Source organism: Giraffa tippelskirchi, chromosome 5 (genome assembly GCF_054371585.1).
Source record: "Giraffa tippelskirchi isolate mGirTip1 chromosome 5, T2T-mGirTip1v1.2.pri, whole genome shotgun sequence".
Lineage (NCBI taxonomy): Eukaryota > Metazoa > Chordata > Mammalia > Artiodactyla > Giraffidae > Giraffa > Giraffa tippelskirchi.
Window position 1 is genome coordinate 99,301,629 of NC_137279.1, and position 13,604 is coordinate 99,315,232.

The 13,604-nt window shown below is 47.0% G+C and overlaps 5 non-coding genes across 5 annotated transcripts; 2 read left to right on the top strand and 3 right to left on the bottom strand.

Annotated features, from left to right (window-relative positions):
* Nucleotides 1-3,924: 3,924 nt before the first annotated feature.
* Nucleotides 3,925-3,996, bottom strand: TRNAQ-CUG (transfer RNA glutamine (anticodon CUG)). The gene has a single exon. It is a non-coding gene; the product is annotated as a tRNA-Gln (tRNA).
* A 1,215-nt stretch (nt 3,997-5,211) lies between these two features.
* Nucleotides 5,212-5,285, top strand: TRNAN-GUU (transfer RNA asparagine (anticodon GUU)). Its single transcript has one exon. It is a non-coding gene; the product is annotated as a tRNA-Asn (tRNA).
* A 596-nt stretch (nt 5,286-5,881) lies between these two features.
* TRNAV-CAC (transfer RNA valine (anticodon CAC)) lies at nt 5,882-5,954 on the top strand. Its single transcript has one exon. It is a non-coding gene; the product is annotated as a tRNA-Val (tRNA).
* A 1,467-nt stretch (nt 5,955-7,421) lies between these two features.
* On the bottom strand, nt 7,422-7,492 carry TRNAG-CCC (transfer RNA glycine (anticodon CCC)). Its single transcript has one exon. It is a non-coding gene; the product is annotated as a tRNA-Gly (tRNA).
* A 3,987-nt stretch (nt 7,493-11,479) lies between these two features.
* Nucleotides 11,480-11,553, bottom strand: TRNAN-GUU (transfer RNA asparagine (anticodon GUU)). Its single transcript has one exon. It is a non-coding gene; the product is annotated as a tRNA-Asn (tRNA).
* Nucleotides 11,554-13,604: the final 2,051 nt, after the last annotated feature.

The following is a 13,604-nucleotide window of genomic DNA, read 5'->3' on the forward strand; positions in this document are numbered from 1 at the left end:
GCTGTCTCCGTAGCGCAATAGGTTAGCGCGTTTAGCTGTTAACTGAAAAGGTTGGTGTTTCGAGCCCACCCAGCGACGGTGGGGTGGCATTTTAGAGAACACCAAAGAGACTCCCTTTTGCCAGGAGAACACCGGAAAGTGCAGCGGCGAGCCGGCTTGCGGAGAAAGAGCACAGGAGTCAGGTACAAAGGAGCAGCGGGGAGGGCGGGTGCCAGGGGATTGGAAGCGTCGGTCATTCCTGAGACCCCAGAGTGCTGACCGCCGGTGCCCCGAAAAGGGCCACCGAGGAGCCGGCCCGCAGCGCGGAAGGGGCGGCGTCCACACTGATGGGCCGCAGGGTCTCCTGGCCTCGGACGCACCCACTGCCCCCGCCTGCTGCGGCTTCCGGGAGCTGGGAAATCGGCTGGGGCGACCCCTGAGCTCGGGTGCAGAGCTAAGGGTCTGAAGACTCCGCGATGGGTGCGGGACTCCGAATGCAGCCTGTGGGGGCCCGAGTGTCCTCACTTGAGGGGAGATGAGGAACCCTAAAGCAGGGCCTTCGGGAAGCGCTGTCTCCGCGTCTGAGCGAGCTTGGGTCTTCAAGGTTCCCGTGTGAATGTTAAAATTTGCTGGTCTTCGGGATTTCATGGATACAGCATTCGGGATTTCATGGATACAGTGTTAAGTACTAGAGGTTGTCCCGTTTCCGTAGTGTAGTGGTTATCACGTTCGCTTCACATGTGAAAGGTCCCCGGTTGGAAACTGGACGAAAATAGTTTGCTCTCCCCCACCACCCCACCACGGATATTTGCATTCAAAGGCTAAGGCACGGGGTGAGGCAGCTGACTCAGCTGTAGGCCACTGAGGTATTTCCTTTCCTGCTTTCTGAAGATTCATCTTACTCTCATCTTTCTCCTGAAGAAGGTGAATAACCTTTTCTCTACACCTCCTTGGTGGTCTAGTGGCTGGGAATCCGCACTCTCACCGCCATGGCCCAGGTTCGATTCCCAGTCAGGGAAAAGTTTCTTTCTTTCTTTTTAATAAATTTATTTATTTTAGTTGGGGGCTAATTACTTTACAATATTGTAGTGGTTTTTGCCATACATTGACATGAATCAACCATGGGTTTACATGTGTTCCCCATCCTGAACCCCTCTCCCACCTCCCTCCCCATCCCATCCCTCTGGGTCATCCCATTGCCCCAGCCCTGAGCATTTGTCTCATGCATTGAACCTGGAATGGTGTTCTGTTTCACATATGATAATATACATGTTTCAATGCTATTCTCTCAGAACGTCCCACCCTCACCTTCTCCCTCAGAGTCCATAAGACTGTTCTATGCATCTGTGTCTCTTATTCTGTCTCACATATAAGGTTATCAGGGAAAAGTTTCTCTATTCCAGCATCTGCACTCACAGAAGTCACTCTCTTCCTGCCCAGATCAGAACTGTATTTTGCTTAAAGGTCCAGTGCAGAACATTTCTGCACAGAGTTTCTAAATGTCGCTGAGTCCTGGCCTCAGGGTCCTTGACCTCGGACTGGCTGTTGGAGCTGAGATGCCATCAACAGCCTGGGCTGGCCAGCTCTGGCCTCCACTCTTTTCTCCTGGCATGGTAAACCCAGAGTCTTACTTAACAGAGTTTCCATTCAAAGAGAATGTGAGGCTTCACTTCCAAAAATTCATTAAAAACCAAAACCAAAAGCTTTTGTAATATACCAAAAGTTTGCAAGATGGTATATTCTGTTCCTACGTGGGCAGTTAGCATCATATTCTTTCTTCATGTAAGAGTTATGACATCACTTGATAATAACATGCTGACATCTCAGGATCCTTCCTGTCCTTTGGCGTCCCTCTCAAAGCTATCTTCTGTGGGACCTGTCTTCCAAGGACAGGAACATTTTGGCCACCCAGAAGAGGGCCCTCTTGGCCCTTCAGGAACCTGGAATCTGGTCTCTTTTGGATATAGAGAGGGTATGTGTATTAGTCGCTCAGTCGTGTCGGATTTTTTTGAGATCCCTTTGGACTGTAGGTCACCATACTCCTCTGTCCATGGGACTCTCCAGGCAAGACTACTGGAGTGGGTTGTCGTTTCCTTCTCCAGGGGATCTTCCCAACCCAGGTCTCCTGTATTGCAGGCAGATTTTTAAACATCTGAGCCACCAGGAAAGCCCAAAACAAACACGACTGCAATGCATTGACCAGGAATCAAACCAGGTCTCCCGTGTAACAGGCGAGAATTCTACCACTGAACCACCAACGCCCCTACTGAGAGGCTTTTTACAAGAATAGCTTCGATGGTGTTTTATTCAGCTCTTTCCAGGTGCAGGCCTGTCACGCTCTGTGCTTGTAGGATGGTCTAGGCTTTCATCCTCTGCCCTACGTAGCACTGGCTGCCCTCTGGCCTCTTGCAGGTTGCTTTGGTGTGCAGTCCGTGGTGTTTTGATCAGTCTGATTGATGGAACCACCTCGTCCTCACCCCCACTGGCTCAGTCATGTCCAACTCTTTTCAACCCCATGAACTGTAGCCAGTCAAGCTCCTCTTTCTATGGGATTTCCCTGCTACTTTGCTAGAAATACATCTTGTCAGTGCAGCTGCCCCGTTCCCTCTTGCCTGGCTCCCTGTGTCCTACAGGGAGCATAAAGTGTTCTGTCAGTACGCAGAGGTGGAGAATCCTTCCCTGTGCCTGGTAGAATAGAGAACCAGATGGGAAACGCGTCCAAGGGAGGGGGCGAATCCTCAAGAGCTTTCCAGGACTGTTGTGTGGGTGCTGTCAGGTGGGTCTAAGCCCCAAGATAATAATGCTTAGTCTTGTGTTGCTCTGGCCTTGACCCAGTCCCAGGTCCAGTCTGAATTCAAGCACAGAGGCATCCTGCTTTACCACACATATTCCACTCTCCCTCTCTCCAAAGTGGGGTAGTGAACCACCTTTTCTATCTCAGTGAATAGAACCGATGAGGGTTGGTTTGTTTTTTTTTTCCTTGAACTTTCTGTTTTGCTGCAATGTAATTCAAGAATATAAAAAACATTTAGCTTTAGATAAATGAGTGCTTCTTATGCTATGTACAAGAAAAAAATTCATATTGATAGTAAGGATGAATCTTGACTACTTTTAACTCTAGATAATTGTAATAATTGATGTATAATTGCATAGAAAATATTTGTCCTGTCATACTCTCAGAGATGACTCCTGGTATGCCTTACACAGCTTTAGTAACTTTGGTCTAAAAACTACTTGATGTTGACTTTCAGATTTTCTAAAAATGTGGAAAATATTGGTGCCATAGTATTCTAGATTGTAGAAGTCTTGGATTTATTTTCTATTCAAAATCCTAATGAAAGTGAACTGCCTAAATTTCCTGTATTGCTTTCTTTCTCTTAAGCAAAGTATAATTCCAAAAAATATTTCCATTTGTAAAATTCAAAATTATGTGTCACAGAAAATTAAATATACCATATAATGTTTTTTCAACGAAGATTAAGTCTTTTAATTATAGAAACCATAGTTACTTATATTCCCCTTTCAGCGTGGAGGTAAATGTTTTTAGGTATCATCTAATATGTGAAATGTGACATCGCAGCCCATCCCCACGACCATTTGCTCACAGAGAAAGCTGTGCAGTTACAACACTTGCGGTGCAAATCTCCCTCGAGAGGCAGGACTCGGTGGGCTCAGCCTCTGCCTTTTACTCCGGAGACTCAGGGGACACGACGAGGGGGCAGCACTGGCGGGGTCGCTGCGCCCCTGGGTGGGGGTTGGAGGGCAGAGGAGGGGCCGGGCTCTGATGGCCAGGGATGGCCAGAGCAGCCCGGGGTCAGCGAGGACGCCCCGGGTGGGTCCCACACCTGTCTGCACTGTCCCTGTGAACCACGCCGCTGGGGGTCGCGGGAGCCGGAAGGCAGGTCCTATTAGGGGAGTAAAAAGTGTTCTTCTAACTAGGGAGAAAGGTCCCACCGAGACTTGAACTCGGATCGCTGGATTCAGAGTCCAGAGTGCTCACCATTACACCATGGAACCCCCTTGGTAACCACATAGTCTCCATCGCCAGAGACCGGTGTCGGCTTCTTTAGTCTCTATGCGTTCCACCCATAACGTCAGGGCAGTTCTTCTAAGGCCCTGAGGAGACTCCAATACGGTTGACTCCCGCAGGTGCTCATCCCTCTTGCTTTCTCTCTGCTCCTCTCCTTTGATCGACTCAGCTCACTCTCACCTTAGAAAATGAGGTGAAATCCACTTTGGGTTTTGTGCCAGGGAGGACCCCCCTAGCTCTCTATCACCAACCGCATATTCTGTCTAGGGTAACCAGAGTGTCCCATCTTGAGGTAAAATTTCTGCAAATAAGAGTGTTATTTTCCTTTTCCTTGCCTTCACCCTTTTCCCATAGCCCAGAGGGGGCAGATGGTTGTCAGGGCAGGAGGTGGGATCTCCTGGGTCCCTTAGTTTTCTCATAGAGCTGATTACACTCCTAAGCTGCCACCACCTCTTATGTGTAACATATAAAGTGTGTCAGTGGTGGAGTGGGAATGGAAGCAGCAGAACTCTTCTTTTATTCTTCATGTATTTCTAATTTGGAGAGGGGTAAGTTATTCTCACAACAAAGGTATATTTGTTAAATTTACAATGTGAGTAAAAATAACCATTTAAAGAAAACACTCAGACAAACCAGTTATACTCACTTAAAGTGAAGTGAATGTCGCTCAGTCGTGTTCAACTCTTTGCGTCCCTAGGGACTGTAGCCCGAGAGGCTCCACTGTCCAAAGATTCTCCAGGTAAGAATACTGGAGTGGGTGGCCATTCCCTTCTCCAAGGGATCTTCCAAAATCAGTAATTGAACCAGGGTGTCCTGCATTGTAGACGGATTCTTACCGTCTGAGCACCCAGGAAAGCCCACTCTGGTGCAAACCGCCTGGTGGACACAGGAAACCGAACCACAGCCTCGGAGGCCTTTGCCAGGGTGTGCCAACTCTCACTCATTGGGTGTAGGCGAGGAAATGGGAAGAGCCATCATGGGAGCCCACCGGGTGTTCACTCCCACCGGGTGTTCAGCTGTCCTTGGATCTATTTCGGTTCAGGCCCGGAAGGTTGGAGCCCTGGATCCCGGTTTCTCTGGGGGCGCTGGCATCTGTGGCGAGTAGGGGGCAGGGAAGTGGCACCGTTTCTCTGGGGGCCAGAGCGCTTAACTCGGGAATCAATGTCTACTCCATACAGAGACCAAAAGAACCCCGCGCTGCTGTCTCTGTGGCGCAATCGGTTAGCGCGTTCGGCTGTTAACCAAAAGGATGGTGGTTCGAGCCCACCCAGGGACGGTGGGGGTGACATTTTAGGCAACACCAAAGAGACTCCCTTTGCCAGGAGGACACCGGAGAAGAGATGCGTCGAACGGACGGACTTTCAGAGAAACAGCACAGGAGTCGGGTGCAAAGGAACAGCGGGGAGGGCGGGTCCCGTGTGGACTGGAAGCGTCGGTCATTCCAGAGACCCCAGAGCGCTGACCGTCGGCGCCATGAAAAGGGCCACCGAGGCGCGGATCCGCAGCCCGGGAGGGTCGGCTTCTACACCGCTGGGTTGCGGGGTCACCTGGGCCTCGGACGCACCCACCGTCCCCGCCTCCTGCGGCTTCCGGGAGCTGCGAGCCGGCGGGCGCGACCCTGAATTCAGGGTGCACAGCTGAGGGTATGAGGATTCTGCGGGACCCCGAAGGCAACCTGTGGGGGCCCGAGGGTCCTCACTTCAGGGGACAGGAGGAACCCTAAAGCAGGGCCCTCGGGAGCAGCCGTCTCCGTGCCTGAGAGAGCTTGGGGCTTCAAGGTTCCTCTTTGAGTGTTAAGAGTTGGTGGTGTGGATAGTGGTGGCGGGATCTTGGGATTTCATGGGTACGGTGATCAGGAGTAAAGAATGTCCCGTTTCCGTAGTGTAGTGGTTATCACATTCGCCTCACACGCGAAAGGTCCCCGGTTCGAAACCGGGTGGGAACAGGCTTCCTCTTTCTCTTTTTCCCGCTGAGGTGTGCGTTCTCATTGGCGAAACCAACAGACGCGAAAGGCACGGGGTGAGGCAGGGGACGCACCTATAAGAAGAGTTGGTGACCACCTGGAAGTCTCTTCAGCGCTCGGAGAGGCCCCGGAGCCAGGTCCGAGATCTGGAGGTGGACGGATCCGCTCATCACCCGCCACTCATCACCGAGCCTGACTCCAAAGAAAGCCGAGGATCACAAAGAGAGCAAGACCTGCGCTCGGCAGCACGCAGCGCTAGAGCTAGACCAGGAAGGACCCAGTCCGCTGCTTTGTGCCCTTGCCCCAGAGCAACAGCGACGCCCAGGAAAGGGGAGGTGAAGGGCGATGAGCAGCGCGGCCAGGGCTGGGAGCCTTGCCCAGCTGCACACAGCCCTGGGCCGCTGAGACATTTCCTTTGCAGCTTTCTGAGTTTCTGAAGGGTCATCTTCCGCTCACCTTTCACCTGGAGAAGCTAAAGAACCCTTTTGTGTATAGTTCCCTGGTGGTCTAGTGGCTAGGATTCGGATTTTTCACCGCCGTGGCCCGGATTCGATTCCTGGTCAGGGAAGACTTTCTTTCTTTCTTCCAGCGTCTGCCCTCACAGAAGTTTCTCTCTTCCTGCCCAAATCGGAACGGTATTTTGCTTAACGGTCCAATGCAGAACGTTTCTGTTCCAAAAATTCATTAAAAACCAAAACCAACAGCTTTTGTAAGATACCGAAAGTTTGCAAGAATACTAACATAGTATATTCAGTACCTGCTGCTGCTAAGTCGCTTCAGTCGTGTCCGACTCTGTGCGATCCCACAGACGGCAGCCCACCAGGCTCCGCCGTCCCCGGGATTCTCCAGGCAAGAATACTGGAGTGGGTCGCCGCCTCCTTCTCCAGTGCATGAAAGGAAAAGTGAAAGCGAAGTCGCTCAGTCGTCCGACTCTTAGCGACCCCATGGACTGTAGCCTCCCAGGCTCCTCCATCCATGGGATTTTCCAGGCAAGAGTACTGGAGTGGGGTGCCATTGCCTTCTCCGATTCAGTACCTAAGTGCCCAGTTAACATCACATTCTTTCTTTATGTAAGAGTTATGACACTGCTTGCTAGTAACGTGCGGATATCTTGGGATTGTGCCTGTCCTTTGGCATCCCTCTCAAAGCTAACTTCTGTGGGACCTGTCTTCCAAGGCCAGGGAACCGCTTTATCATCAGGAAGAGGGCCCTCTTGGCCCTTCAGGAACCTGGAATCTGTCCTCTTTAGGATGTAGAGAAGGTATATGAATGTTTTGCCACCCCTTGTACTGTAGGGTTCCTCTATCCATGGGATTTTCCAGGCAAGAATCCTGGAGTGGGTTGCTATTTCCTTCTCTACGGGATCTTCCAAGTCCAGGTCTCCCATGTTGCAGGCAGATTCTTTACCGTCTGAGCCACCAGGGAAGCCCAAAACAAACAAGGCCATAATGCATTGGCCGGGAATCAAACCCAGGCCTCCCACGTGGGAGGTGAGAATTCTACCACTGAACCACCAGTGCCGCAGTGGAGGCCCTCTTTGCCAGGATAACCTAGATGGAGTCTTACTCAGGTCTTTGTCAAGTGCAGGCCAGTCATGCCCTGTGCTTGTAGGACGATCTAGGCTTTCATCCTCCGCCTTCCGCAGCACCGGCTGCCCTCTGGCCTCTGGCCTCCTGTGGGTTGCTTTCGTGGCAATCAGGTGTGCTTTGGATGGGTCTGAGTGGTAGGACCGCCTGGGGCTCGTGCTCACTGGCTCAGTCTTGTCCGACTCTTTGCGACCCCTTGGACTCTAGCCCACCGGGCTCCTCTGTCCATGAGATTTCCACGCTCCTTTGCTAGAAACCCATCGAGGCAGTACAGCTGCCCCCTTGGCTCTTGCCTGGCTCCCTGTGCCCTGCAGGGAGCATAAAGTGTTCTGTCAGGACACAGAGGTGAAGAATCCTTCCCTGTGGTTGGAGGAGGAGAGAACCAGATGGGAAATGCTTCAAAGGGAGGGGAATATTCTCGAAAGCTTTCCCGAACTGCTGTGTGGGTGCTGCCGGTTGGGTGGCTGCCCTATGACAATAATGCTTAGTCTTGTGTTCTGGCCTTGACCCAGTCCCAGGTGCAGTCTGAATTCAAGCACAGAGGTACCCTGTTTTCCCACACACATGTCATTCTGCCTCTCTCCAAAGTGGAGTTCTGAACCACTTTTTCTATCTCAGTGAATAGCAACCATGTGGGTCGTTTTTTTTTCCCCCTTTGACTTTGTTTTGTGGACGTGTAACTCAGGAATATAAAAAACGTTTAGCTTTAGATAAACTAGTGCTCTCCATGCTACAAACAAGAATAAAATTCAAGTTGATAATAAGGATGAATCTCGAGTACTTTCAACACTGTAGACAATTCTAATAATTGATGTGTAATTACATAGAAAATGTTTGTCCTGTCATGCTCCCAGAGATGACTCTTGGTATGCACCATGCTGCCTTAATAATTTTGGTCTAAAAACTACCTCATGCTGAGTTTCAGATTTATTATTATTTATAAAATTTGAAATTATGTGTCCCAGTAAGTTAAATATACCATATAATATCTTTTAAATCAGGATTAAGTCTTTTGATTCTAGAAATCATAGTGACTTAATTATTCCCCTTTCAATTTGGGGGAAATGTTTTTAGGTATCATCTAATATGTGATTCTAAGTAGCATTTATCTGGCACAATTCAGGTCAATTTGCGATTTTAAGATCTATCATTAACTTTAAGTTCTTTGATATTAAATTGGTTGAATTAATGCTTCCTAAGGCCCACTTGACTTCACATTCAAGGATGTCAGGCTCTAGGTGAGTGATCACACCATGATGATTATCTGGGCTGTGAAGATCTTTTTTGTAGTGTTCTTCTGTAAAGCTTCCTCAGACAGCCATTTTGCTTTTCTGTATTTGGAGTGACAAAATTCAGATTTACCCTCCTGCTTGAAATCTCACCCTCCCTTTCTTGCCTGCTCCCACAGGAAAAACACAGGAAAATACATAATGTCAGTTTCTAGACAAAGGAAATTGGGCAAAAGAGGACAGCAATCCCTGAGAATGATAAACAGGGTGAGTCCTGCCATTGGCCGACGTGAACGCTTTCAGAGCATGTCCAGGTTGGGCATGAGAAGGGGGATCTGAGACCAGGTCTTTGGATTGTCAAGAGGAAGCTGAGTTTTGGTGGAGAGCAAGGCAGCTAGGGTTCAGAGAACAAAGGTCCAGTGATGAAAGAGAAAAAGATATCCAGGGATACTAAACAGTCTCCCTGAGGTACTAAACAGAGTTCTGATAAGAGCATGCTTGTGGAGAATTACCTGAGACCAAGAAAAGAAATTTTGGACCAGATCATGGAACAGTGCCTGGTGTTCACATGGGGCAGGCAGTTGTACTCACTGCCATCAACCAGACTAGACTATTTATATAACTCATGAGCCTTAGGGCAAGAACACAGCCCTAGAATAATCAGCCAGCCCTACACTGACCTACTGAAAAAAATCATAAAGCAAGATCCAAAGAGATCAAACAGTTTAAAAGTCACCTAACTGTACCCCAGTACAAAACTCAAGATAATTCATAGCAATATCAAAGTAGCTAGTATCCAGAAAGGAAATTTTGATAATGTCCAGCACCCAAACAACAACGACAAATGTCAGGCACGCAAAGAGGCAGAAAAATATGATGCAAAAGGAAGAATATAATCACTCAGTCAAAACTGACCAGAACTGACATGATGAAAAAATCAGCAGAGGGAACTTTAAACAGTTATCATGACTATGTTACATATGTCCAAAGAGTTCATTAGAAATGTGGAATATACAAAAATGGCAAAAAGCAAACTTTAGAGATAAAAACAATAACATCTGTGAATCAACAACAAATTAGACATGGCAAGGAAAAAAATTAGGGAGTAGAAAGCCTTGAACCACTGAAACTATTCAAAATGAAATGGCAGTAATTGTTTTTAACTGAACATATTAATAGCATCACTGTATGGTAGAGCAACTTTAAAAGGCTTTTAAAGGTTTTTTTCCCCAACTTTTTTTTTGGAGTCTCAAAAAATATCAGGAGAAATTTTTTGAAGGAAAAAAACTTTGAAGAAACCCAAGAGGACACACTCCAATCATAATGAAAATTATAAACCCACCCATCCAAGGAGCCAAAAGAACCGTGAGCACAAGGAACCGGAAGAAAACTGCACCTGGTCACAGAGTAATTAAACCACTCCGATTCATTACACAAGAAACAAGAGACGCCCAATGAGCCAGAATGGAAACACACAGCCCATTCAGAAACCAAAAGCAAAAACTATGTCAGATGTCTCATCAAAAACAATGGAAGTGAGAAGACAGTGAAGCAACACTTTTAAAGGACTGAGGGTGAAAAAGGGTGGAATCCTATGCCTACTCACCCCCTCCCCAAATCTCTTTGAAAATCGAGGTTGAATGATGACATTTATAGACATACACATGTTTAAAGACTTCATGACCAGAAAAGCCACACAGCAAGAGAAGTTAAAGGAGCCCTCCAAGAAGAAGGGAACTCACATGAACTGGAATTCCTGATGTACACACAGGAAATGAAGGAAAAGAGACATGGTGTATGCATGGGAAATAGATGATTTTTTATCAACTAAATCTCTTTGAAAACATGTAATAACCTTGGATTTGGGATTCAAAACATATGCCAAATAAAATACAAGGCAACATAAGCATAAGGGCAGGAAGGGGAGAAACGTGAGGAAGTGTGCCATCTCTTGAAGGCAGACTGTGCTAAGTTACAGATGTATGTTTGCTATAATGCCTAGAGCAGTTGCTGAAAGTGAAAGTGACATCACTCAGTCACGTCTGACTCTTCGTGACCCCATGGTCTGTAGCCTACCAGGCTCCTCTGTCCATGGGATTTTCCAGGCAAGAATACTGGAGTGGGTTGCTATTTCCTTCTCCAGAGGATCTTCCCAACCCAGGGATCGAACCCAGTTCTCCTGCATTGCGGGCAAACACTTTACCACCTGAGCCATCAGAGAAGCCCTGTAACAAAATATTTACACCCAATAAGTCAACAAAAGCGAGAATAAGGAATTATATACAAACCATGTGAAGGCTATGACAGCGCAATTACTCTTCCAGGATTCTACCCTGTAGCCATGTGTGCAAGAATGATGACTGTCATAGGAAAAACATGGAACCAAATTAATTACAAAAGTATATGGAAAGGGATGAATTAAGGCTATTACAAACAGTGGAAGAAACTTCGTTGGTGAAAGGAGTTTACAGGGTAAAGATAATGAGCCTACTCTTTCCTGAATTCCAGGACTCCCGGTGACCTCCTTTCCTCCAGAGACCCTATCTGAGGATCAGTGACTATCTGGACATAGGTTCTCATGTTTGTGTATACAAGACACAAGGGAAAGGACTTTAGTAGTGGAGCTTGGGAGATGATGTGCAGACTAGAAATTATCAATCATACATCACTTACACTCCAAAAGGCTAAGACACGTCCCTGGGTGGGCTTGAACCACCGACCTTTCGGTTAACAGCCGAACGCGCTAACCAATTGCGCCACAGAGACTCAACGCTTACTCTTTATTCGTCTCAGCACAGTGGCTAACACTCACTCACTCACTCATCCCCGCAGAAAGCAAGCATACCTCTAAAGGCAGGCGAAGCCACCTGCCTTTCGAGGGAGAGCAGCTCGGTCTCCAAGCCTCGGGCCACTGGAGAGACGGAGTCCATTCAGTGTTCCCTCCCGTTGGAAAGCCGGGCGTCGGGCGATTCCGAAGACAGAAGTGCAGCCGAGCATCCCTGCCACCCCTTACTCCACACCCGCCTCAGGTGCCAGCGCCCGGAGACGCCCTGGGCCTGAGCCGAGGCGGGGCCCGAGGGAAGCTGAACCCGGGGTGGACTCAGTGACGACTCCCGGTTTGCTCCACCTTCACCCGGCCATCTGCACCTTTGGGCAGCGGTTTAGTAGGTGTGGTCCGTGTGGCTTAACGGGAAAGAGATCACATCCAAAGAGGAAACGTGAAAAGGAGCGACAGCAAGCAAAGACATGGATGAAACCTGCCAGGAGACCTTCCAGGAAGTCTGTGAAGAGGCTCGGGCCAGACCCTGAGAAAGAAAATTACTTTTTTAAGTAGCAAAATGGGGAGGAAGAATCGGAGAAGAGCATGAAAGAGAGAAAAGCAAGAACTTCTGTAAGTGTCCACGAATAAAACAGTGTGGATATATTTATGTCGAGATAGTTACCTGAAGTCATGTTGTGCCTTGTGCTTGTATAGTGTATAGTGCTGTGTTGTGGTGGCAGCAACCTCAGTTCGTATCCAGGCTATATCAACTTAGTGTCTATAACCTCTTTCCGTTTGCTTTTTTTTTTTAATTGGCATATAGTTGATACAGTGTTTTTAGTTTCAGGTGTACAACAAAGTGATTCAGTTATACATACTTTTTTTTTTTAGATTCTCTTTCTGTATAGGTTTTTATAACAAAATATTTATTTTATTTATTTATTTACAAAATATTGAGTTTAGGTCCCTCCCTGCGCTAGAGGTCCATATTGGTTATCAATCTGATACACAGTAGTGTATATATGTTAATCTGAAACTCCTAATTTATCCCTCTTTCCACCCTTTTCCCTTTGGTAACCAGCAGCTTGTTTTCTACATCTAAGGGCCTGTTTCTGTTTTGTATATAATTTCATTTGTATCATTTTTGTTTTTGTGTTTTAGTTTCCACATATAAGTGATATCATATTTGTCCATCTTACTTCACTCAATATGAGAATCTTGGTGTCATCCACATTGCTCCAAATGGCATTATTTCATTCTCTCTCTCTCTCTCTTTTTTATGGCTGAGTAATATTCATTTGCTTTTAATTCCAGCACGAGTTATGCCACTTAGCAGTGATTGGAGAGCAGTTCACTGCTGGCCCTGCATCTGTGTTCTGTGAGGAGTAAATCCCACAGCACACAAGCGTGCTGGTCAAAGCAAAACCTAGGTCAACTGCTTGTCTCACTGTTGAGCAGAACATATCCCCAAAGTGGAAATATTGCCTCTCAAGTAGTTTTGTCTGTAGCTTGCACTAATGAAATGATATGGTCAATGACTTTTTTTCTGGAAAAGGTATTTCTAATATCAGTAGTTTTTTTGTTTTTTTTTTACACTAAAGGAGAATGAGTTTTCAATGGGTTTACAATAAAATGCAACCTAGTCATCACAGTTTACAGCAGCTTGTCTCCACCCACCATCCACTGATTTTTATGGAAACAGTAAATCATTGAACTATACTCCACACCATGTAAAAAGCACATATCTTTAGTTCATAGGCACAATTTGTGAACTTGGGCAAATGTAATCACCACCCAGATGAAGATATAGAAAACTGCTACCATCCTAGAAATGTCATTTGAGACCTTTTCCAGGCAATTCCTACACAAGATCACTTAATTACTAATTCTGAGGTCTATTGCAATCGTGTACTGTTGCCTGCTTTTGAAATTCAAATGAATGAATGTACATTCTTTGTTACTGATTTTTGTTTCATGCAACATTTTGTTCATTAAACATATACATACTGTTATGTATATCACTTATTAATTTTGGTATTATTGGAGTAATTTTGGT